The sequence below is a fragment of the Carcharodon carcharias genome, chromosome 16 (assembly GCF_017639515.1).
Source record: "Carcharodon carcharias isolate sCarCar2 chromosome 16, sCarCar2.pri, whole genome shotgun sequence".
Taxonomy (NCBI): domain Eukaryota; kingdom Metazoa; phylum Chordata; class Chondrichthyes; order Lamniformes; family Lamnidae; genus Carcharodon; species Carcharodon carcharias.
Window position 1 is genome coordinate 58250867 of NC_054482.1, and position 27329 is coordinate 58278195.

The 27329-nt window shown below is 44.1% G+C and overlaps 1 protein-coding gene across 4 annotated transcripts in view; it reads right to left on the reverse strand.

The window, feature by feature from the left end:
• Positions 1–10884, reverse strand: part of LOC121289360 (guanine nucleotide-binding protein G(I)/G(S)/G(O) subunit gamma-12) — a 102985-nt gene extending 92101 nt beyond the window's left edge. For all 4 annotated transcript variants that reach the window (XM_041208731.1, XM_041208729.1, XM_041208727.1 and 1 more), the window contains exon 1: positions 10744–10884. The gene's annotated coding sequence lies outside the window, so the exon portion shown is untranslated. The remainder of the gene's footprint in view (positions 1–10743) is intronic.
• Between the last annotated feature and the right edge of the window lie 16445 nt (positions 10885–27329).

Below are 27329 nucleotides of genomic sequence, written 5' to 3' on the forward strand. Positions count from 1 at the left end.
GTTGCAGATATCCTAAACTTTAGAATACCTTCCCTACACCTCTCCACTGTCTTTTCCTTCTTTAAGCCACTCCTTAAACACTACCTCTTTGACCAAGCTTTTGCCGATTTGACCTAATATTTCGTTTTGTAGCTCGGTGTCATATGGTGTTTTCTAATGCTCCTGTGAAGCACATTGGAAAGCTGTATTACATTAAAGGCATTGTTTAAACATAAGTTGCTGTTGAATCCCCACCATCAACACCCTAGGGTTCCCATTGAGCAGAAACATAACTACCAGCCACATAAATACTGTGGTCATAAAAGCAGGTCAAAGACTGGAAATTCTGCATCAAGTAACTCACCTCCCAACTCCCCAAAGTCATCATCTACAAACCAGAAGTGAGAAATGCAATGGAATACTCACCAATTGCCTGGATGAGGGGGCCCCAACACTCAGGAAGCTCAACAGTGTCCAGAACAAAAGTAGTCCAACTGATTGGTATCCCATCCTTAAACATTCATTCCCTCCGCCACTAATGCACAATGGCTTTCATGTGCACCATCTGCAACATGCACTGCAGCAACTCACCAAGACTCCAACAGCAAACCCATGAACTCCCCACCTATAAGAACAAGGGCAGCAGGTGCACAAGAACCTTCCAAGTTCCCCTCCAAGTCACACATCATCCTGGCTCAGGAAAATATAGACATTCCTTCACTGCTGCTAGATCAAGAGCCTAGAACTCCCTACATAACAACAGTCAGCATATCTACACCAGAATGGATTGTAGTGGTTCAAGAAGCTGGCTCACCACTATCTTTTCAGGGGGAATCAAGAATATGGAACAAATGGTGGCCTTGCCACTGGCACCCATGACGAACGAACGAATAAAAGGCACTACCAGTTTTAAAATTCTAATTCTCGTTTCCAAACCCCTCCATGGTCTCACCCCCCCTCCCTAACTCTGCAAATTCATCTAGCCCCACAACCCTCCAAAAGACCTACGCTCTGCTAATTCTGGCCTTTTGAGCATCCCCAATTTTAATTGCTTCGCCATTGGACGCCATACCTTCCATTGCCAAGGCCCTAAGTTCTGGAATACCCTCTCTAAACCTCTCCTCCTCTCTAGCTCACTTTCCTCCATTAAGGAACAGCTAAAAGCCTCTTTGACCAAGCTTCTGGTCATCTGACCTATCTCATGTGACTCAGTCAAATTTTGCTTAATGAAGCTCCTGTGGAGCACTTTGGATTTGGGATTCATGGAGGGTAATGTGAATAACCTTTTCTGAAGGTGCAAGGACATCCATCCATACTCTGCAAGCACCAGCTCAGAGATAACATACCCTACATGATTTTAAAAAGGTGACATGGAGAAAAGCGAACTGTCTGATGCACAGATCATAATCAATAGAGCAAGCAATGATGGAACAGAGGAAAACAAATTAGCTATTCACAACAGCCAGCTCTCTTCTGTTGAGGATAGGGATGCAGACTTTTTAAAAGGATACTTTTAGGTCTGATATATAGGCACAATGCCCAATGCCTTCAGCAATATGAGTTTTCATGGTGCTGACTGTAGAGCACTCCAGTATTCTATATCCTATGTGCAAGATTTTGATATGTGAAATTAAACTCTGCAGTCTGCCATGGAAGATATGGTCACTTCAAGGCCATCTACTTCAGAAATTCCCACCTGTATCCCCACAACAGAGCCTGTAACTCAAGTGAGAGCAGGTCTCGGAGATGCTCCTAGTGTCAGTTTCAGACATATGAATGAATGGGGGGCAAAATCAGTTCAAACCTTTTGTCAAGTCTCTTCTCCTGCAGGTCAGTGAATGTGGGCCTAATAAGAGAGACAGTTGTGAGATGGGTACAAATAAGGTTGTCATCCAGAAAGACAGCAATATCTCGACCCCCTTACATGCTCAATAAATTCTGAAAGCTTGAAAGCCCAAACCACCCTCCAAGCTACGAAAATGCAGCAAACTGCAACTAGGCCACCTCTGGTTCACACACCACATCAATAATCGCTACCATCTCAGAAGCCTTTGATTGGTGTTCCATACAAAAAATTATTAGCAAAAATGAACTGTGACATGGGCTGGTCCTTGGCAGGGTGGTAGGAGATAGGGTAGGATGTGACAAGTGATGTTCTTTAGTGAACTGGGGCCTCAGTTTTTGATTGTACATTGCTTGACTTTATACATCATATATTACTGACTTGGATGAAAGAATACAACATTGTTGGCCAAAAAGTTTGCAGTTGACACTTTACTTTCAATGCTTATTAACTTTTAATCGTCCACGTTATATACGTAATTCAGTTAGCAAGACTTTTATTTTTAAGTTCCGTAAATAAGGGCAGGAAGTTACAATGGGATATAGACAGATTGAATGAGGGGCAAAACTATGAGCAAGCGGAAATCATTCATTATGGACCCAAGAAAGATACATAAAGACTATTATCTTAATGTTGAAAGACTAGGAACTGTGGAAGAACAAAGGGATTTAGGTGCCAGTGTACAGAAATCACTAAAATCTTGTGCACAAGTACAATAGGTAATCAAATTAGCTCATGGAAAGTTGGCCTTTATCTCAATAGAGTTTGGAATTTTAAAAAGTGAGGAAGTGATGCTGCCAAATTACATTTATTTTTGATAAATATTGTCTTATGTATGTGGGCAACAAACATTGTTGAGCATGAAAGAGATCCAAGTGCATGAGTTTCTAAAGGTTCAAACCCAGTGCCAAGACTATAACAAAAGCAAATAAGAGTGTTAGGGCAACTCAATAAATATAAAAAAAGGTCTTGATGTGTTTTTATATTCTGGGTGTGTGTGCAGTTCTGGCAAATCCACATTTATTTCCCAGGGCATTAAAAGTCAGTGTGTAGCATGGGACTGATGTTTGATCTAGGCCAGACCATGGTGACCAGTTGCTTTCCTGAACTGGGTATTCAAGCTGTTTTCATGGTTAATTATCTACTGCCATTCCTCAAACCACCAGGTTCAATTCGGCCAGCTTGCCATTGTGGGATTTGAATTATAACCTCTGGAATCCAAGGCAGAATACTATATTCACCAGGCTACCACTCACTCTAACGGTCTCATCCTGAATACCGTGTCTGGCTTTGGTCATCAGATATGGTGGCTGAGTTAGAACGACTGGAAAAGATTCACAGGTGTGCCAATAGATTATGACCTAGCTTAAAGATAGGAATTTCCCAGAGTTGGTCAAGTGTTTCTTTAAAAAGAATATTTTGCAATCCCCAGGAAAATAATGGTGGGTAGGATAAATTTTAGGAACATGCAACATGACCAGCTTAATGGACCAACCTTTCTCTTCTTCTCTATTATGCTTTGAGTAGACACTTTTTTTCTGCAAGATTTTTATTTGCTTTTTAGAAATCTAAACCATGGCAATTCATGCATCCACAGTGGCTGCATTGAATAGTTACTGGTCTGCACAGAATGCAGTAAGAATTCAGAACTCTCAACTGTAAAGGTTTAACATTTTACAAATGAAACATTAGATACTGAAACACATTGCTTAATCAAATTGCCGACAGGAATTCAATGCAGTTTCAAATAACATCCAACATGCCACGCAAGTGAACAAATAATCCACATTTTTCAAAATATCAGACCTTTCACCACTTTCAACTAAAAAAAATACATTTGAAGCCAACCTTTTCATCCAAAATGTCAATATAAATCAGTAATGCCAGCACATGCGTCAGTTTGCTTTTGACACCTTAGATTTGCATGCAAAAGCATTAGTGTTAAGAATTAGCTGGATGACATATACTGTACATACACCAAGACCTTTGTTTTGAGTTCATAGATCAAATTCCTTCTGTAATCAAGTCAATCTGAAGCAAAATCATTCAATTTATGATATTTTAAAAGCCAGTGAAGGACAGTACACAGAATGCCACAACTATATATCAAATTTTTAGCTTTAACTTAACATCCAGAGGAATCAGTTCATCATAACAATACATTCACTACCTTCTACGTAGAAATACAATTTGGAACAAATAAAAACTACAAAGAAAAAGGCTTTGCAAATCAGCTAGAGAAAAAAAACAAAAAAGGCAAAACCAGATAAAGGATGAAACCTGAGGAATTGCTGTATAGGTCCTTTGATTTTAGCACAAACTTATGTGGCACAACACAAATACACTGTACACAATGTTAATCTGCAGAAAGCTCTCTTGGATGATACCCTTTCAGAAACATCTGCACGACTTCTGTAAATTGTACTCACTTATTCTTTTATAAGTGAATCTTAAGAAGCACATACCTCTTAATCAAATACATGCTTTCCAAAGATGTCCTCGGCAGCATGCTTCGTTTACAATTCAAATCCACTCATTATTCCACAACCCTGGCTGCCCAAAGATAAGTGAATGCCATCAGCCTTCAGATATCTAACCTAATTCAGACCCATGAGCAATAGATTCAACAACCACCACAGGTAGCATTCACCCCAATGCTTAAATCACTAAAGGGAATGCTATTTATAGACATCACAATTGAAATCCCCAGTAGAGCAGTCAGGCTTCATGTGCAAACAGAATGAAGGAGAATGTCCTGTAAAGCCAGCATACAAAAGTAGTATGACAGCCAGATGTAACCAAAATACTGCGGATGCTGGAAATCTGAAATATAAACAGAAAATGCTGGAAAAACTCAGCCGGTTTGGCAGCATCTGTGGAGAGAGAGAAACAGAGTTAACGTTTTGAGTCCATATGACTCTTCAATGCTGAAGATGAGGAAAAGTCATAGGATGCTGCCAGACCTGCTGAGTTTTTCCAGCAGTTTCTGCTTTTATTATTATATGGTACCCATTTCCCTTATAACAACCAGTTACATCTCCTTCTACATAGAACTTACTAGCCCACTCTCATACTGCATTCAATAACTTAAGTAGACCTTTAGAAGGAAATAAAAGAACATACATGACATTTTACATTTAAAAAAATACCATGTTTGTTTCAGTAGGCACACTCTTGTCTTTAAATCATAAAATCCTGGATTCAAGTTAAACTTTGAATTTGTACACATAATCTAAGCTGACATTTTGATGCAAAACTGAACGTGCACTGCATTGCCCGAAGTGCAGACTTTCAGGGGAGTCATTAATCCAAGGTTCCGTTTGCCTCTCAACTGGGCATAAAAGATCACATGGCATTTTTCAGAGCGCAACGGTGGAGCTCTCCCAGTATACTGGCATTCAAAAGGCGCATGAGTAAGAGAAAGGACTTTCAACAGAATGGATGAGGAGTGAATTCCAAGAGGGGTGCTCAGATAGTACAGCAATGGGCACTGCAATCAACATCTTACATTTATATAACACCTTTAAAGTAGACAACTGTCCCATGGAGCTTCATGGAAATGTAAGTAACAAAAATTGATACCAAGCCAAAGAAGGAGAAATTTATAGGGACAAAAGATTTGGCCAAAGAGGTAGGTTTTAGTCTTAAATGGAGAGGTGGAGAGACGGAGGTTTAGGAAGGGAATTACAGGCATTAGGGCCTAGACAGCTGCTAACTGTAGGGAAAAGGGAGTGGCAGTGCAGCAGATGAGGCCAGAGTTGGGGTAGCTAAGAGGGCCCTCGGGCTAGAATGCCATGAGATGGCAAGATTGAGAGAGTTGTCAAACATTTGTGTAGCAGAGTTTATATAGAGAGACAGACTAAAAGAGGCAATTAATTCAAAGAGAGGGCAAGGCAAGTTAAGATGGAGATTGAAATCACAGATGATGAGAATTCACACTGCACAAGCTGAAGGAGGAAAGGGATGAGGAAATCTCATTGCAAAACTTGGGAATGGATGGGCAGTGGAGAACAAAAGATTTTAACAATGAGGTGAGAGGGATAAAACAAGGTGAGATGTTGAAAAGAGAGTAGGCCTAAAGAGTAGGGGAAGAGGTCAAGGCATGTTTTGGTGATAAAGGCAACACTGCCACCGCAATGGCAAGTTAAAGCAGTTTGTGGAAAGTATAGCCAGGCAGGGGACTGCAGTAAGGACAGTAACACATGAACCAAGTTTTGTCAAGGTCATAACACCAATGCATCATCCACAAGAAGATTGTGGATGGTAAGGGCCTTGTATGCAAGTGAACTGACATTCTGGAGGAAGATATAGAGAGGAGCAGTGATTATTGATTTGTTGGCAAATTGCAAGAGGCGAGCAGGCACAGGTTACCTTAACAAAAACAGAATTACCTGGAAAAACTCAGCAGGTCTGGCAGCATCGGCGGAGAAGAAAAGAGTTGACGTTTTGAGTCCTCATGACCCTTCAACAGACCTGCTGAGTTTTTCCAGGTAATTCTGTTTTTGTTTTGGATTTCCAGCATCCGCAGTTTTTTGTTTTTATCTCACTGGTTACCTTAAACTTGGAGAATTAATGGTACCGTACAGTCAAAGCAGTTTAAGAGTACAACATAGTACAGTAGACCAGAACAATTCTGATGACAGACCAGGCCAGGAAATCAAATGGGGCTGAGTTACAACTGTCAAAGAAAACATCCAGGTAAGCACAGAAGAGAGAGAGGGTGGGATGGGTCAATGTGACCTGGGATAACAAACGACAACTTGCAACTTTACATAGTAGGTTAAGCCAGAATATCCCTGCTAGGATATTACTGCACCATATATTTATGCCTTCTTTTATTATCTGATAATTCCCATCAACTGGGAGAAGGGATTCTTCATGTGGGATATTTATTCCTAATGCTGCCCCAAGATCCTGAACTCCAACAAGAAGTTTTCTCACATCACCTGATCACGCTGATCAACCCATTTTAGCACCTTTAACATAATAAAACATTGCAAGGAGTTATAAAGCAAAATCTGAACCAAGTGCCATAAGGCGATATTAGGACAGATGACTAAAAGCTTGATCAAAGATGTTGTTTTAAGGGGAAAGGCAAGGGAGCCAGATGAAGAGGTTTAGGACAGGACTTCCAGAGCTTATGGCTTTGGCTGCTGAAGGCACAGCCACCAATGGTGGAGCAATCAAAATTAGGGATGGTCAAGGGGTCAGAATTAGAGCACAAATATCCTGAAGAGTTGTGGGGCTACAGGAAATGAGAGAGATATGGAGGGGCAAGACAGTGGAGCGATTTGAAAACAAGAATGAGAATTTTTTAAATTGTGGACTGTTTAACCAGGAGCCAACTTAGGTCAGCAAGGATAGGAGTGATGGCGAATGGGGGGGAAAAAAGCAAACCAGCAAGGAAAAAGAAAACAAAATGAGGGCAGAGTTTATAATCTAAAATTGATGAACTCAATGTTGAGTCCAGAAGGCTGTAAAATGCTCAACTGAAAGATGGAGTGCTGTTCCTCCAACTTGTGTTGAGCTTCATTGGAACATTATAGGCAGCCGAAGGCAGAAAGGTCAGAGTGGGAGCAAGATAAGAATTAAAATGACAGGTGACTGGAAGCCTCGAGTCACATTTGCAGACTCAACGGAGGTGCTGCGCAAAGCCTCACCCAGTCTGCATCTAGTCTCCCCAGTGTAGAGGGAATGAGCAACAAATACAGCATACTAAGTTGAAAGAAGTACAAATAAAATACTGTTTCATCTGGGAGGGGTATTTGGGATCATGAACAGTGAGAAAGGCAGAGATAAAAGGTCAGGTGTTGCATTTCCTCTGCTTGCATGAAAAGATGCTGTAGGGAGGTGGTGCAAAGGAAGGGAAATAGAGAAGTAGAGTGCTGACATAGTTCCAATCTTTCATCACAAAGTTTCACCTTCAAGCTACTTTAGTCCCAAAAATAACCCACTTGCCTTGGGAGATAGTTAATAGTTAGTAATTACACCGAAAACACAGGGTTGAACAGCATAACTGACTACACTGCCATTAATCACCTAATCTCAACAAAGGCACATATCATAATACTCCATCAAATGGTAGGTCCACCATGTGGGGGTATGTACCATCAGCAGGTTGTCTCTCAAAATCAATCATGACAGACATCGAACTTTGATTATACTTATATATGCTTTCATATCCAGCTTGCGGGTAGCCCATTCTAGCAGCCATCATTCAAAATCCCAACTGCCTCCACAGCTTAAAAGGCGTAATGCAGAATAGCTTGGAATGAAGTTTAGATAGACAAGTCCAATGTCATGAAAGAGGCATATTCATCATCCATTGTTTCAGGTGCCATGAGGGGTTTAAATAAAAAGTTGTGCCCACTCTAAGGCAGCTGACCTCCCTTCTACGGTTCCAAGCAGGTGCAGGCCAGAACCCACTCCCCATGAACTAAGACACATTTAGATGAGACAGAAGGAAGGACACTTTTAGAATGAGGAAGAGAAAGTCAAAATAAACAGGAATCTGGAGCTCAATGGACACAGACTTTTTGGAGGGTTGCAGGGCTGGAGGAGGTTTAGAGATGGGAAGGACAGGGCTATGGAGAAACTTAAATAAAAGGATGAGAATTTTAAATTTGAGGTGCTGGTGGGCCAGCAGCCAGCATATGTTAGCCACAGGATTAGCTGGACTTAGTGTGAGTTAGGAAATGAGCAGAATTTTGTATGACCTCAAGTTTATGGAGGGTGTGAGAGAGAAGGCTGGCCTAGAGTGTATTGAAACATGAACGTGGCAAACCAAAATGAAAGAAGGGGTGGTTAAAATGTTAATAAGCTAGGATTTCAAGTTATTTCCCCAAAGACTATGAACTAGAAGCATTTTATTAGCCTGTCAGTAACTGACTGACACCCCAGTATTTTAGGATGTGTCTCATCCCAGGTGCTCAGTAGGAATCATCTGGCATAAGCCCTTCCCCCTTGGGTTGTGAACATAAGTGGATTAACAAAAAAAAACACAATCAGTGGCTGCAAGAGCATGCTTTTGCAAGATCTTGGTTTGGATACTAGTTAAAATTTATTTTGTGCAAGTTATCATGGTGACCTCTGGTGCGGGGAAATGTGCCGCATGTGTTATTTTACATTATTACATGGAAGACAAAATGCTTACTATTGTTGCAGCCCTGGTTTACCCTATCACTGAGTTAACTATTTGGTAGAATGGACACATCTCCAAACACAAGATGCTCAAACTACTTACAAGAGAGAAATACTGTAACTGTTCGGCTGGAAGTCACTTCCAACACTGAAAAAGGTGCAGTAGATGATGATTAAAAATGGTATTGACTGAATTTTGTAGAAAGAATTTAAAAGGAGCTCTGCATGATCAAGAATGGATTTCCCCCTGGGAGTTCCACCGTTCTCATGTTTGGAAGAGGAAAGGCTGGAAGCCGGGAATGCACTACATCACACAGAGGCAACACCCAACACACATGCATTTTCAATTGCCATTTTGCAACCGGCTTCACAACCTTAATAAATATTACTACATCCGATACACAGAACTATCCTTGTGTCCAGCACAACCATTTAAATGAAAAATATCAACTTAGAAAAATCGATTAGTTTTATCCCTGTTGCTTTTCTATTTTCTTTTAGTTAACACAAATAACAGGTTGGAACTAATAAAATAAGCAATTCTTTAATTTAATTCACACTGTTCTGAAATAGCTAAAGTAAGTGTTATTCGTCAGAATAATACAAAACCAAAAAGATCAAACACAAGTTGTCTACTGTTGACTGATCTGGAAATGGCATCCTGAGGATGAGATGCACTTTAATGATTTATTAATGCTGTTGTGTGAGAGAATGACTAAGAATAAAAAGTACTTAATTTGTGTGGAAATTGGTACAACAATTTTAAAAGGTATATATGTATATTCAAAGTATTCTTGCAACACTAATACTGGGATTTAATAAAACAAATTGACTAATTTCCACCATACTGACTGTCTAAACATGCCAGATATATATTGAAATAAGCAGACAAAACTAAAACTTTTGTGCATTAGGCAAAATCAATTTAAAATAATAGCTGCTTATTCATGTTCAATCTGAAGATTAACACTATTTTGATTCTGCAATTAAATTTTGCAAGTCTTTGTTCAGAAGTCACCATCAAGATAAGCACAGTTCATATCCTGCATTACCAAAGGACACCAAAATCAAACAGCAAAAACCATAACAGAACTTCCTATTTAAAGCATATCACCCATGAGAAAAGTTAGATGTCGATTGTTGCTTCTAGTTGTTTTCAGTCTAATATAACAAGTGGAATTATACACCCCGAAATGAAGAAATTAATGACGGATAAAATTAGATTCAATCAACAAACGAAAACTAGCCACAGCAAATCAGAATCAGATACGAAGAGTATTCGTCTCAGATATAAATGTTTTCTTCTACGTTTTTTGGGGGGGTTGCGGAGAAACAACATCCAAACGTAAGAAAAAGGAAATAGCCGTCGTCCATTCGGCCCTACTAGCCTGCTCCGCCATTCAATCCCTTGAATTAATGGGGAGAAAAAGCAGATCACACTTTAAAAAAAAATAACAAATGTAACTAGCACCTGACTGCGCTATGAAAATGGAATCACGAATATTTATGTCTAAAATATGTAACAGAGCATTAACCCATTAGTAAAACTTAATCCAGAACGAAGACTCAATTGAGCTCAAGGTCAACTGAAATAATAATGTACTAGGGAGTTATTTACGAAGTTAGCAGTCAGGCTGAGACTGCTGTTCCTCCCCCAACCACAGCCTCAGCTCCTGGGGAGACGCGCTGTTTGAGCTCCAAACACACTCCCCCAGTGTTTGTCTGTTAAGACTCTTCCGAAATTATTTATTTTATAGGTGCGGAGGCGAATATAAACCGACCTCAACCAGGGGTACTTGTCTGTGAACTTCCCCGCCGGCCGCCTTCGACTCTCACTCCACTACCTCGTCCTTCACTTCTAATTTTCCTCTTTAAACCCCGTTTCCATCCGCTGCTCGACACCGCTGACCTTTCACCTCTTTTCCAGCCTCGTTCTCGACAATCCTGGGGTGGGGGGGGGGGCGGAGTGGCGCGGGGCGGCAGGCCGCTGGGATTGCCGGGATAGTTGAGAATTCCTCCGGAGGACTCCCAACCACGACTGGAGGAAAGGGAGGAAATGGTGAATGACAGGTTGATGAGTTGTCGCTAGAGCTGCGCCCTCTGCAGGTTTTACTCGCCTTCGTTTTGTTTTGGAATTCAGTAATTGTACTGACTGAGCAGTTTTAAAAATAAATTTCTGCAACCTCTCCTGAAGGTGCTAGTTCTTGCTGACGCAATGCTCCACACAAGACAGGAATCTCTCTGGATTTTTTTTATATCATTTTTAATGTAACAACCTAGACAGTGAGTGTAAAACAAAAACAGAATTACCTGGAAAAACTCAGCAGGTCTGGCAGCATCGGCAGAGAAGAAAAGAGTTGACGTTTCAAGTCCTCATGACCCTTCGACAGAACTTGAGTTCGAGTCCAAGAAAAAGTTGAAATATAAGCTGGTTTAAGGTGTGTGGGGGGGCGGAGAGAGAGAGAGAAGTGGAGGGGGTTGGTGTGGTTGTAGGGACAAACAAGCAGTGATAGAAGCGGATCATCAAAAGATGTCAACAACAATAGAACAAAAGAACACAGGTGTTAAAGTTGGTGATATTATCTAAACGAATGTGCTAATTAAGAATGGATGGTAGGGCACTCAAGGTATAGCTCTAGTGGGGGTGGGGAGAGCATAAAAGATTTTAAGATATTTAAAAATGATGGAAATAGGTGGGAAAAGAAAAATCTATATAATTTATTGGAAAAAAAGGAAGGGGGAAACAGAAAGGGGGTGGGGATGGGTGAGTGTAAGGAGGTTGGTCAACAGTGGGAGGCAATCCTACTCTTACCTCAAAACAAAAACAAAAATACCTGGAAAAACTCAGCAGGTCTGGCAGCATCTGTGGAGAGGAACATAGTTAATGTTTTGAGTCCGCATGACTCTTCAACAGAACTAAGGAAAAATAGAAAAGGGGTGAAATATAAGCTGGTTTAAGGGGTGGTGGTGGGACAAGAAGAGCTGGATAGAGGGCCAGTGATAGGTGGAGATAACCAAAAGATGTCACAGACAAAAGCTCAAAGAGGTGTTGAAGGTGGTGATATTATCTAAAGGAATGTGCAAATTAAGGGTAGAAAGCAGGACGAGCAAGGTACAGATAGCTCTAGTGGGGGTGGGGTGGGATGAAAGAATCGAAAAAGGCTAAAAGGTAGAACTAAAACAATGTATGGAAATACATTTAAAAATAATGGAAATAGGTGGGAAAAGAAAAATCTATATAAATTATTGGAAAAACAAAAAGGAGGGGGGAAAATCGGAAAGGGGGTGGGGATGGAGGAGAGAGTTTATGATCTAAAATTGTTGAACTCAATATTCAGTCTGGAAAGCTGTAAAGGGCCTAGTCGGAAGATGACGTGCTGTTCCTCCAGTTTACGTTGAGCTTCACTGGAACAATGCAGCAAGCCAAGGACGGACATGTGGGCATGAGAGCAGGGTGGAGTGTTGAAATGGCAAGCGACAGGGAGGTCTGGGTAATGCTTGCAGACAAACCAAAGGTGTTCTGCAAAGCAGTCACCCAGTGTGCATTTGGTCTCTCCAATGTAGAGGAAACCGCATTGGGAGCAACGAATGCAGTAGACTAAGTTGAGGGAAGTGCAAGTGAAATGCTGCTTCACTTGAAATGAGTATTTGGGCCCTTGGACAGTGAGGAGAGGGGAAGTGAAGGAGCAGGTGTTGCATCTTCTGCGATTGCATGGGAAGGTGCCGTGGGAGGGGGTTGAGGTGTAGGGGTGATGAAGGAGTGTACCAGGGTGTCATGGAGGGAATGATCCCTACGGAATGCCACCAGGGGCTGGGGGTTGAAGGGAAGATGTGTTTGGTTGGGGCAACATGCCGGAGTTGGTGGAAATGGCGGAGGATGATCCTTTGAATGCGGAGGCTGGTGGGGTGATAAGTGAGAATAAGGGGGACCCTATCATGTTTCTGGGAGGGAGGAGAAGGTGTGAGGGCGGATGCGCGGGAGATGGGCCGGTCACGGTTGAAGGCCCTGTCAACCACCGTGGGTGGAAAACCTCGTTTAAGGAAGAAGGAGGACATTTCAGAGGAACTGTTTTTGAAAGTGGCATCATTAGAACAGATGCGACGAAGGCGAAGGAACTGAGAGTATTGGAATGGAGTCACATGGTCCATCTCTGACACTTCAATTCCCTTCCTTGACCTCTCTGTCTCAATTTCTGGTGATAGACTGTCCACCAATATCCATTACAAGCCTACCAACTCCCACAGCTCCTCACACCCTGCTTCCTGTAAGGACTCCATCCCATTCTCTCAGTTCCTTTGCCTCCGTCGCATCTGTTCTGACGATGCCACTTTCAAAAACAGTTCCTCTGACATGTCCTCCTTCTTCCTTAACCGAGGATTTCTACTCACAGTGGTTGACAGGGCCCTCAACCGTGTCCGGCCCATCTCCCGTGCATCAGCCCTCACACCTTCTTCTCCCTCCCAGAAACATGATAGGGTCCCCCTTGTCCTCACTTATCACCCCACCAGCCTCCGCATTCAAAGGATCATCCTCTCCATTTCCACCAACTCCAGCATGATGCCACCACCAAACACATCTTCCCTTCACACCCCCTTGGCATTCTATAGGGATCATTCCCTCCGTTACACCCTGGTCCGCTCCTCCATCACCCCCTATACCTCAACCCCCTCCCACGGCACCTTCCCATGCAACCGCAGAGGATGCAACACCTGCCCATTCACTTCCCCTCTCCTCACCATCCAAGGGCCCAAACACTCCTTTCAAGTGAAGCATTTCACTTGCACTTCCCTCCTTAGTCTACAGCATTCATTGCTCCTAATGCGGTTTCCTCTACATTGGAGAGACCAAACACAGACTGGGTGACCGCTTTGCAGAACATCTTCGGTCTGTCCACAAGCATTACCCAGACCACCCTGTCGTTTGCCATTTTAACACTCCACCCTGCTCTCATGCCCTCATGTCCGTCCTTGGCTTGCTGCATTGTTCCAGTGAAGCTCAATGTAAACTGGAGGAACAGTACCTCATCTTCCAACTAGGCTCTTTACAGCCTTCCGGACTGAATATTGAGTTCAACAATTTTAGATCATAAACTCTCTCCTCCATCCCCACCCCCTTTCCGATTTTTCCCCCTCCTTTTTGTTTTTTACAATAATTTATATAGATTTTTCTTTTCCCGCCTATTTCTATTACTTTTAAATGTATTTCCATGCATTGTTTTATCTCTACCTTTTATCCTTTATCGATTCCTTCACCCCACCCCACCCCCACTACAGCTATCTGTACCTTGCTAATCCTGCTTTCTACCCTTAATTCGCACATTCCTTTAGATAATATCACCACCTTCAACACCTCTTTGTCCTTTTGTCTGTGACATCTTTTGGTTATCTCCACCTATCACTGGCCCTCTAACCAGCTCTTCTTCTCCCACCCCCCCCCCACCACCTTAAACCAGCTTATATTCCACCCTTTTTCTATTTTTCCTTAGTTCTGTCGAAGAGTCATGCGGACTTGAAATGTTAACTGTGCTTCTCTCCACAGATGCTGCCAGACCTGCTGAGTTTTTCCAGGTATTTTTCTTTTTGCTTTGGATTTCCAGCATCCGTAGTTTTTTGCTTTTATTCTACTCTTATCTCAGCTCCACAGGTTTCCACCTTCCAGGAAGAGTCACTGAATAAGAAATAAAAACAGAAAACACTGGAGATACTCAGCTGGTTATGGCAGCATCAAACTGTTTCTCTCAACTGATGCTGTCATAACCTGCTGACTATTTCCAGCGTTTCTGTTTTTATTTCAGATTTCCAGCATTCGCAGTATTCTGCTTTTCGTTCGCTGAATAAGCAATTGGGAAGGGGAACCCTGACATCAGTGTACTGTTTCTCACCCTGCAGAGACTGGTAAAACTGAGACCCATCTCTGACCATTATGGTTGAATTCCATATTAACTGGACAATTGAGCTATTAAAAACACTGAAAGGACTTCGCTCATTGCAAAAGAATAGGCCATTCAGATCATTATAGCCTGCATAACATAAATCCCGATTGTACCCTTAGCATGCTACTAGACAAAACAACTAGAGAAATGGAGCTCTTGGATTTAGCAGCATATGGAGGAAAGTATTCTGGAATCTGGGAGCAGGAGATGATTTGACAGTTGTGATTTGGCAGCACTGGGAAGGATTCTATTTCCAAATCAAGATAAACACAGGGTGGGCACACCTATTCTATGAAATTGGAGTGAAGCAGAGCAACACGTCAAAATACACAGTTAGTGCAACACTGATGATCGAATAAAAAACCTTCTGCCCTACCTGTTGAGTCTTTCCAGCATTTTCTGTTTTAAGAATGCCAACTTAAATGAGGTGGTAAACAATCCAAGCTGACTGGAAGTGTATCATCCACTTCATGTCCCAACAGAGGCTGCTGGTGAGAAGTGACTGACGCATTCTGGGAGAAGTCACCACAGACGTCACGACTCAGGAAGAAATCGAGGAGAAGGACTCTTGCACTCAAGAGGAGGAAGAGCGTCCAACAAAGGCCGCTGGTGAGAAGTGACTGAAGCATTCTGGGAGAAGTCACCACAGACACCCCGACTCAGAAGGGAATCGAGGAGAAGGACTCTTGCACTCAAGAGGAGGAAGAGCATCCAACAAAGGGCACTGGTGAGAAGTGACTGAAGCATTCTGGGAGAAGTCACAGCAGACACCGTGACTCAGGAGGGAATCAAGGAGGACCCACTGTCAAAGAACGGAGTAGCCCCAAACATTACATTGCTGTAGTGCTTCCATCCCTCCTTCCTGCTCAAACCTAAAAAAAAGAGACGAAAAGGCAGTGCCTTCAGGAGTGCACCACACCTGCGAGGGACACTCTTCTGAAAGTGGATTTTAAAGAAAAAGCAGCTGATTGGTGAGTAAATCCTAGGAGCAGACTCGGAGGGAGGAGCCCAGGTGTGGTGGGTATAAATCTAGCTTACCTTGGGGATTTGCAGCCTTGTCTCCAGGGAGCAGACTCGGAGGGAGGAGCACCAGAGCGGTGACCTCGGGGCAAAGAATAGCTGAAGCTAAGACTGAAAAAGCGACATCACAGGAAAGCTGTGACCTGATTGTTTGGAAGGAAATCTGCACCAAATTTGAAAAAAAAACACTGCAAAGCTAATTAATGAATTAATTAACTAAGTCAAGATGACTGGGCAAGTGATGTGCTGTAGCTGTATGCTGTGGGAGCTGACAGATCCCAATGCGAGCCGCAGTGACTACATCTGCAGCAAGTGTTGGTTGCTGGAGGAACTCCGGCTCAGAATTGATGAGCTGGAGTCCGAGCTCCGGATGCTGCAGCACATCTGGGAGGGGGAGAGTTACCTGGATGCTTTGTTTCAGGAGGTGGTCACACCCAGTAGATTAAGTACCTCAAATTCGGTCAGTGGTCAGGGTCAGCAGGGTGTAACTGCAAGTGAGGCAGGTAGAGGGATCCTGTGTTCAGGACCAGAGGAGCCTCAGCTCTTGACCTTGTCCAACAAGTGATAGTTGTAGGGGATTCTATTATTAGGGGAATTGATAGCATCCTTTGTAATCAGGATCTAGAGTCCCGCATGGTATGTTGCCTGCCCGGTGCCAGGGCGAGGGACATCTCTGACCGGCTTGAAAGGATATTGGAGAGGGAGGGGGAGGATCCAGTTGCTGTGTTCCACATCGGGGCAAATAACATAGGTAAGACTAGGAAAGAGGACCTGTTTGGGGATTATCAGGAACTAGGAACTAAATTAAAGAACAGGTCCTCAAGGGTTATAATCTCCGGATTACTACCCCAGCTATGTGCAAATTGGCATAGGGATGCGAGAATAGGGGAAGTAAACACGTGGCTAAAGGAGTGGTGTGTGAAAGTGAGGTTCCATTTCGTGGGGCACTGGCATCAGTATTGGAACAGGAGGGCTCTGTACCGTTGGGACTGTCTCCACCTGAACCGATCTGGGACCAATGTTCTAGCGAAAAGGGGAAATAGGGGGTCAACAGGACTTTAAACTAGAAAGTTGGGGGGGGGTGCTGGAGGGAAGGGTAAAACTCCAAGAAGTATGACTAAAGGGAAACAAAGCAGCAGGTGAGCATGTGGAGGGGTGGATTCAACTTCATGGAAAATTATGAAAAAACTGAAAAGAAAGGAGAGCCCAGGAGAGGCTATTAAAGTCTCCAGAACACAAAATAGGACAGAGTGTTTGGAAAGGGCTAGGAATCTAACTTCAATCACATCAGATAAAGGGACGACAATGAGAAAAGGGACGGGAAATACAGGACTGAAGGTGTTGTATCTGAATGCACACAGTATACGAAATAAGGTAAATGAGTTTGTGGCGCAGATTGAAATTGGCAGGTATGATGTGGTGGGCATCATGGAGACATGGCTGCAAGGGGTTCGGGACTGGGAGCTAATTATCCAAGGATATACATCCTATCGAAAAGATAGGCAGGTTGGCAGAGGGGGTGGAGTTGCTTTGTTAGTAAGAAATGAAATTAAATCGATAGCAAAAAAAACGACGTAAGGTCAGATGATGTAGAATCTGTGTGGTAGAGTTAAGGAACCGCAAAGGTCAAAAAACCATAGTGGGAGTTATATACAGGCCTCCAAACAGTAGTCAGGATGTGGGGCACAAGATACACCAAGAGATAGAAAAGGCGTGTAAGAACGGCAAGGTTACAGTGATCATAGAGGATTTCAATATGCAGGTAGACTGGGAAAATCAGCTTGGTAGTGGATCCCAAGAAAAGGAATTTGTAGAATGTCTACGAGATGGCTTTTTGGAGCAGCTTGTGGTGGAGCCCACTAGGGAACAGGCAATTCTAGATTTAGTGATGTGTAATGAGGCAGATTTGATAAGGGAGCTTAAGGTGAAGGAACCCTTAGGAGGAAGTTACCATAATATGGTAGAATTTACCCTGCAATTTGAGAGGAAAAAGCTGGAATCAGATGTAACGGTATTACAGTTGAATAAAGGCAACTACAGAGGCATGAGGGAGGAGCTGGCCAGAATTGACTGGGAGATGAGCCTAGCAGGAAAGACAGTGGAACAGCAATAACAGGAGTTTCTGTGAGTAATTTGGGAGACACAGCAAAAATTCATCCTTAGGAAGAAGAAGCATACTAAAGAGAGGACGAGGCAACCATGGCTGACAAGGGAAGTTAGGGACAGCATAAAAGCTAAAGAGAAAGCATACAATGCGGCAAAGAACAATGGGAAACCAGGGGATTGGGAAGCCTACAAAGACCAACAGAGGACAACTAAAAAAGAAATAAGGAGGGAGAAGATTAAATATGAGGGTAAACTAGCCACTAATATAAAAGAAGATTGCAAGGGTTTTTTTTAGATATATAAAGGGGAAGAGAGAGGCAAAACTAAACATTGGGCCGCTGGAAAATGATGTTGGAGAAGTAGTAGTGGGGAACAAAGAAATGGCGGAGGAACTGAATAGGTACTTTGTGTCAGTCTTCACAGTGGAAGGCACGAGTAACATCCCCAAAGTTCAAGAGAGTCGGGAGGGCAGAGGTGAGTATGGTGGCCATTATCAAGGAGAAGGTGCTAGGAAAACTGAAAGGTCTGAAGATGGATAAATCACCTGGACCAGATGGATTACACCCCAGAGTTCTGAAGGAGATAGCTGAAGAGATAGTGGAGGCGTTAGTGGTGATCTTTCAGGAATCACTGGAGTCAGGGAGGGTCCCAGAGGACTGGAAAATCGCCAATGTACCCCCCCGTTTATGAAGGGAGTGAGGCAAAAGACGGGAAATTACAGGCCGATTAGCCTGATCTCAGTCATTGGTAAGAGTTTAGAGTCCATTATTCAGCATGAGATTTCAGAATACTTGGAAGTGCATGATAAAATAGGGCAAAGTCAGCATGGTTTCATCAAGGGGAGGTTATGCCTGACAAATTTGTTAGAATTCTTTGAGGAGGTAATGAGTAGGTCAGACAAAGGAGAGCCAATGGATGTTATCTACTTGGACTTCCAGAAGGCCTTTGACAAGGTGCCGCACAGGAGGCTGCTCAGTAAGATAAGAGCCCATGGTGTTAGAGGCAAGGTACTAGCATGGATAGAAGATTGGCTGTCTGGCAGAAGGCAGGGAGTGGGGATAAGGGGGTCCTTCTCAGGATGGCGGCCGGTGACTGGTGGAGTGCCGCAGCAGTCAATGTTGGGACCACAACTTTTCACTTTATACATTAATGATCTAGATGAAGGAACTGAGAGCATCCTGGCTAAGTTTGCAAATGATACAAAGATAGGTGGAGGGACAGGTAGTATTGAGGAGGCGGGGAGGCTGCAGAAGGATTTGGATAGGTTAGGACAGTGGGCAAAGAAGTGGCAGATGGAATACAAGATGGGGAAGTGTGAGGTCATGCACTTTGGTAGGAAGAATAGAGGCATAGACTATTCTCTAAATGGGGAGAGAATTCAGAAATCTGGAGTGCAAAGGGACTTGGGAGTCCTAGTCCAGGATTCTCTTAAGGTTAACTTGCACGTTGAGTCGGTAGTTAGGAAGGCAAATGCAATGTTGGTATTTATTTTGAGAGGACTAGAATATAAAAGCAGGGATGTTCTGCTGAGGCTTTATAAGATTCTGGTCAGACTACATTTAGAATATTGTGAGCAACTTTGGGCCCCGTATCTCAGGAAGAATGTTCTGGCCCTGGCGAGGGTCCAGAGGTTCACGAGAACGATCCCAGGAATGAAAGGCTTAACATATGAGGAATGTTTGGGGACTCTGGGTCTGTACTCGATGGAGTTTAGAAGGATGAGGGGGGATCTGATTGAAACTTACAGAATACTGAAAGGCCTGGATAGAATGGACCTGGGGAAGATATTTCCATTAGTTGTAGAGACTAGGACCTGAGGGCACAGCCTCAGAGTAGAGGAAAGACCTTTTAGATCAGAGATGAGGAGAAACTTCTTTAGCCAGAGAGTGGTGAATCTACGGAATTCATTGCCACAGAAGACTGTGGCGGCCAGGTCACTGAGTGTATTTAAGACCGAGATAGATAGGTTCTTGATTGGTAAGGGGATCAAAGGTTACGGGGAGAAGGCAGGAGAATGGGTTTGAGAAACTTATCAGGCATGAATGAATGGCGGAGCAGACTTGATGGGCCAAATGGCCTAATTCCTGCTCCTATGTTTTATGGTCTTATGATCTTAATACCATGTTGCACCTATTCTCATGATCTATTTTTGGAAGTGAGATAAATGGAGACAAACTCAATTAACTTGTAAGGTGCAAAAATAGAAGCTTATAAGCACCTTATGTTAATCCAGACACTCAGTTGAGTGTTGGAAAGTTATTCAAGTGCAGTTGCACTAATGCCATAATAAGCCTGTCCTCACATACCCACACCTACATATAGCAAGATGTCACTAGATAGTGATCAGAACAACTACGTAACTGCTAAGATCAGTTGAGGTGCCAATATTGCTGCACTGGTTGACATTGGTTAACTCAGCATAAATCACAGGTCAAACTTAGGACATTCATGTTCTGCATGGCTCAGTTTTAAGCCAGCAGCATATGATCAAAGTGTAAATAACTTCCTCTTTGTGGTTTGGAAAAGCTGTGGTCCACTATCTTGTCTCCACTTCGACCTAGCTGGGACTAGCTAATTCACCAAAAACCAAGGGTCAAACCTGGGGCTTCCCTGGCATTGCAGCATACTGAGCAGTGCAATTACCAACTGAGCCAACATCGAAGGACAACAAAACTCTGAAGCTCTGCAGACTGCAAATGAATTTCCCAAAGCGTTTTAATGTCTAATGTCACATTTGCCATTCCTGTAAAATGAATGTATTCTTTTCAATAAATATCAAACTCCCTATGTAGAGTTTAATTAGCTAGTATTTAAATAACAAAATCAGAACTTTATTAATAGAATTTTTAATATATACTAAGCACATTGAGCTGAACTGCTTTTACACTAAACACAAATTCAATATAATTTCTTCTGAATCATCAAGTATGAAATGAAACTGAAGTTTCTTCAAAGCTTTCCCTTGAAACATTGTCTTCCATGCCTGCTTGTCTTCCATGCCTGCTTGGGCTCCAACAAAATTTGTTTCTTCTCAATATAATCACTGTGCTTTAATTCACTGTGGTAATTTCTCCCTTGGTACCAATATTGGTGAAACAGAGATACTGTGAAAAGACAAATGAGTAAATATCTGTGCCTAAGCAGTCTCCAGCTGTACAACCAAACAGTCTAGAAGGATTGAAACAAAGACCTTGATATTTAAATTACTTAATTACTTCAAGCCATCAAATTTTTAGCTTTGATGACTTTTGAGGTTTAATATTACCTGTGACTATTGGTTCTTTGGAATAATCAACAAGCATCTTTAATATTGCATTGTATTTACACTAGATGCTTGATGGGAATATCCCCTTTGCAAGGAAAACATTTCCTTTCTCAAATTTTTCTGATTGGATCCTCTGATCTTCCCATTTATAATCTAATGTCCTTTCACAGCACTGGCAAAGATTCTAAACACCCCTTCCATGCAAGTCACTAATGTGCATGTACCAAATTCAGTACGCTGTATCAGTTCTTCAACAGGAGGGAGACCAAATTCAGATGGGGTGACCACTTCACTGAACACCTTCATTCAAGGAGCTCAGGGACACACTTGCAGGCAGAATCTACCAGTTCAATTCCCCAACATGTTCTGACTCTGACCTCTCTAACTTGGACTATTCCAGTTAAACTGAATCCGAGTTCAAGGAACAGCACCTTTAACATTGGCAGTAATAATTTCAGACTTTAGCTACAGCTGCAACTTTCATAAGGTAGGTGATCCTGGCAATTGGGATGGATGTCTTTCTGTGCAGGGGAGGAAGCTTGTACCTGCAGTGAGAATTCACTGTGGGACCATCATGCTGGTGCGACAGTGCTAAGCATGAAGCTGCCCTTTTCCTCCTCAGATCACTCACACTTGTTCAATTTTGCCAGTTTTTCCTTCCTTGCCAGACCTACCATCACCTCAACAATTTGCATTTTGCTTGTGCCTTTTAAATATCTTCAATTGCTTTTAAAATGCTTCTTCCTTATGCCTTGTGTTAATATCATGTCAGCAAGTTAATGCTGTTTTCCTTACAGATCACTTTACACATGTGAAGGGTTCTCAGAATTACCACATTTTTCATATCAACAAGGATATGACTTTTGGACTTTTACCTGGAACCAGACAACAAGGAGACAAATACACATTCTTCCCTTTAAAACAATCAACCCAGAGAAACACATGAAACTAAAGCTCATCAAAATCTTGCATAAATAATCGCTACTAAGTACTAAGGCAGGAAGACAACAATCAATGCTATTATGCGAATCCATCAATTCTCCACACATACAATGGCTTTCAGTTCAAGACTGTCTTCCTGCCCCCGTAACTAATGATAAACATCATGCGAGCCCATTAAAACCAACGAGACAGCAATCACCTTGGGAAGCCCAACAAAATCAAACAAAGAACTAACCTTGATTTGGATTGAGATAATAAATTTGGAAAAAAAAACAGTATAACTGGGCCAGCAGTTACGAAAGTGAGGCAGTTTTGGGCAGGGACACAGAAGGGTGAGCAGTTTTGAAAGCTGACACAGAGCAGTGAGCAATTGAAGCCAAGTTTAAGCAGGGAGCTGAGCCAAGCAGGGAGGAGATCCGGAGGTTTGCAGGCAACATCATGGCGAGGGGCACGGGATGATAGGCTCAACCAAAGACAACAAGGCCGTAACTGCAGCCGTCCACGAAGATCAACCACCCACAACCGCATCCTCCATTTAACTAAAGAACCTTCAGATTCCACAGACCAGGACCACGTGGGGACATCAGGCCCCAGAAGACACAAAGAGCGTATCCCAAAACTGCAACCAGCTTACCTGTCTAGATTTCAAACTGTCAAGGAACCCTGGGTGGAGAGCATGATCCCTAACCTCTCCTAGTTCAATTTAGTTAGATTTTGGGGATGGGACAAGGGTAAGGGGATTAGTAGCATTATTTTCCCTTGTTATGCTGTGTGTTCCCCATTCTTAACTAAATGTACTTAGTCGGTCTGTATAATCTCAGTGTAATCTTAATGTTATAAGTTCATTTGTGACTGCAATAAGCCCAGTTTTTTTTTCTTGCACCAAAACCAGTTGTCTGCTGCACTTTGTCACAACCCCCAAATAAGTCCAAGGTCCAGAACCCAGGGAGTGGGAGCGATTCGAACCACTCAGAAGTCAGAGGTGAAGCTGACACACACACCACCACCCCTTACACATACTTCAGCTTGGATTTTCCTCTGCTATCCCACCCCAAGTGGGATGGGGCAGCAGAAGAAACAGCTGGAAAATTGGACCTTAAAACCTCCTCCCCACTCAGAACATGTTTTTCTTTTGTTACATTTGTAAATTATGGTGGGAGATGTTGGATTAAGCAAATTTCTCCATTTTCCTATCTTTAACTTGTGGTTTTGCCAACCTAGGGAAAATCATGAAGAGTGGGGTGGAGAAGTCAAGAGATGGTGCGGTGATGCCTAGGTGACCATGGAAGGTCTACTGTTGCTTTTTATGGAGGGGTTGGGGCTCTCCAACAGTGAGTTGTCAATTTCAACTGGATCATTTGGAAAAGACACACCAGGTGGAATTGTCCCAGATTTGTACTAAGTGCGGTAGCGGGCGGATGAAACAATGTTTTACCCGTTGGTCGCAATGGCAGAATTTCATGCCCTAGTCCCAAACCCGCCACATTATTTATGCATTCCCGGGAAGCAAGCTGTTTCCATGGCAGGCGGGCTCTCATTTGCCCAGCTGCCATCACCTTGTCGCTTCATCAAGCTGGGCACCATATCTAAAGTCCAGCCGCTTGCACACATCCCAGTGCTTCCAGCCCAGGACTGCTGTAGGGAAGATGTCCACAAAAGGCAAAAAGACTGCAACCCCCAGGTTTAGCAACGTGTCACTGGAATGCCTTTCGGATGCCGTGGAGTCTCGCTACGATATCCTCTAGCCCTTATTCTGGCTGCAGGATGGGCAGAGGTGTGACCAACCAGGCTTGGGATGCAGTGGTTAGCGCCAATGTCTTTCAAAAGAGGACAGTTACCCAGTGCTGCCAGAGGATGAATGATCTCCATTCTGCCAGGGCAAGTCACTCTTCTCATCACTCTCAGTTCACACACACAAAAACCTATCACACATCCACAGAGATCTCACTCACTGCCAGCTCAGGGGACATCACCATTCACTCTCACACTCACCGTCATTGTCGTCATCCCATCCATCGGACCACTGACCACCCATGCATGCCTGGCATACTTATCATCTGGCCTGGCAGGTGTCCTGTTTACACTTTCTCCATCTCTATTCATGCAGGACAAGCTGGCACTCAACAGGAGGGAGAGGTCGCAGACTATTGGAGGAATGCCTGAACTCATGGATTTTGAAAACAGACATCCAGCCAGCCAGCGACGACCTGGACCGTTCCTGTGCTGATGGTGAGGACAGCGTTGCTCTACTGCTAGGGTGCAGCAGTGCAACAGCAATCAGACAGCCATGCCATGAGTGATGTGTCCTGATTCACAGGCCACTGCCATGCACTAATTATCTCCCCTTGCTTCTGCAGGCAAATCTGGGAAACAGCTGACAAGGTCAATGATCCAGAACCTCCAATCAAGCCCCAAAGAAACCTGTGAAGAGGAATCTGGAGGCACCCTCCTTTTTGCCCCATCACAGCACTCACCCTCACCCTCCACCAGCGCAGAGACACACACCTCAGAATAGACTCAGGATCACAATCTGGTGAGCACATCTCACTGTATGCTCCACAGCAGGTGGCGGTAGGAAGACTGCTGGAGGCCAGGAACCTGTTAAGCCCGAGTCAGATGACGAGCCTCTGGGCTCGGTCATGTCACAGTTGCTGAAGCTGCAAAAGCAAGCTCAGGAACATCAGTAAGAGATGTCCTCTGTACTACTCAGATTGCAAGGCACAATGGAGGAGTCCATCTGCCTTCAGGCTGAGGTGATAGTGCTGGCATGCCAACACACTGAGGCCTACACTGGTAGGATGGCAGATGCTCTGGAGGCCTTGGTTGCTCCTGCACTGCTGCACGGGCTAAACTCCATCACTAACGCCATTGTTGGCCTTCAACAGTGTGTATGCAAGAGCGTTGCTAGCAACCTCAATCCAGCTACCCTTTCTCCTCAAGGAGTCAGCCTGGGGCCCAGGGGCACCCATAGGGGAGGAGGATCAGCAGTTGCACACGCGGGGCTATGCATCCAGGTGACTCCGGGAGTGTCTGGCCCATCCGAATCCTCTCTTCCTGTGAGCTCAGCAACTCCAGCTTCAGAGGCCAAGGGTTGGTGCCACTGCCCCAGGGAAGGACCCCAAAAGCAGGCCGTGGCCCTCCAGGTCTCAGCCTTCCAGGAGAATGCCCATCAAGGTTATCACAGATAGGGCATTGCAGTCAGCAGGCTGCCTCCAGCTCCATTGTGGATGTCCAGGGAGCACCAAGACATGGTGGCAATGTGAGGAAAGTTAACAAGAATCAGTTGCACAGCCTGGGCATAGGTGTTTATCACTTGTACATACTGTTCACTAATGTCAATATACACCCAAGAATGTCTCCTTGTTCTGATGATCAGTGTTCATGTCACTCAGAAGGGAAACCTTTCTGCACAAGATAAAAGGCAGGTGTCTCAGTCCAGGGCCTTTTCCCTATGCTCTGTGCAGCCTTCAGACCACAGTGATGGTCCACCCTCAATCCCTGGACACATTACTGATGCCTGCACCTCAACGGTGTTCATCATTGCTGCCAGAATGTAAAGGGCAGGTGTCACAGAGTTCCGTCATTCTCTCTGTGCTCTCAGCACTTAAGGTTGGGCTGGCACCCACCTCTTCAGCATCTGTGACCACTGACGTTATGCTCTTGAAGGGCTCAGGTGCTGAAAGCAGACAAATGTTCCGATGCTTCTAAAGCTTCATGGCTGCATCTCTATGACATGGCCCTGATCACAGAGCGCAAGCGAGCTGCCCTCAGCCAGGCAAGAGTCAGACATTCTCAGGGGCTATGTGAAGATCTATGGAGTGCCTTCACTGCATGTTGTCATCACCCTCCTGCAATTGAGCATCTATTAGGGCCTCCACTGTGTTTCCATGGCAGGAGCATTCTCACAGGGGGGTTTTCACTCTGTCATAAGCCAGACTGGAGTTAAACGTTCACAGATGCAATGTGAGGATCTATGGGGACACTTCACTGCACATTGTCATTATTCTTCGCAAAACTAGCAGCTTTGAGGGCCTCTCAGTCATGCCTGCCTTATCTAGCCAGTGTGAGGGCCTCATCCCCATCATCATCGCCTTCGAGGACCTCCTCATTGTCATCCTCCTGATCAGAGGAGACCTCCAACTCTTCCATCTCCTCCTCAGCCAGTTAATCTCCCCGTTGCAGCGCTAGGTTGTAAAGGGCACAGCAGACAACAACGATGTGTCACACCCTCTATTGCAGGGCTCCACCAGGATGGTCCAGGCACCGGAACCTCATTTTCAGCAGCATAAATTGTCTGCTCCCCCAAGTTGCCAGCATGAGCCTCATTATACCGTTGCTATGCTGCAGTCTTAGGCCACCACATGGATGTCATCAGCCACGGCCTCTGCAGGTAGCCCTGGCCTCAGAAGAACCATCCCTGCAGCTTCTGTGGACCCTAGAAGAATTTGGGGATCTGTAAACGACTGAGGATGTAGGAGTCATGCACACTTCTTGAAAACTGTGCGCAGAAGGCATTTCTGGTGGTTGCACATTCAGCTAGTGGAACCCCTTGCAGCTGATGTAGCTCACTGCATGTTGCGACGGAGATCTGAGCACCACGAGTGCAGTCAATCGTACACTACACCTTTGGAAAACCAGAGATCTGGGCGAATTCAGTCACTCTTGCATTCTGGCTCTCCTGGTCCCAGGCGAAATGCACAAAGTTGTGTGTCCTTGTGAAATGGCATCCATGACCCAACAGATGCATTTGTGGGTGGAGGCTTGTGAGATCCCACAGGGGTCACCTGTGGAGCCCTGAAAGGAGCCACCAGCATAAAAATTGGGCACTACGGTCACTTTCACAGCCACTGGCAGTGGATGCTCTCCATGTCCCTGTGGCACCAAATCCTGCGGCACCAAATCCTGCAATAGCCGGCAGATGAGACCGATCAGTTCCCTTGACATGCGCAGTCTTTGGCAATACTTGTTCTCAGTCATCTGTAGGAACGAAAGGTGGGAATGAAAGGCGGCATCTATACACCCTAGGTGTCGCTAGGCACCAACCAGCGATGGCTCGCTGTGGCTCTTGGACAGTGTGTGCTGGAGAACCATCTGCCACTTC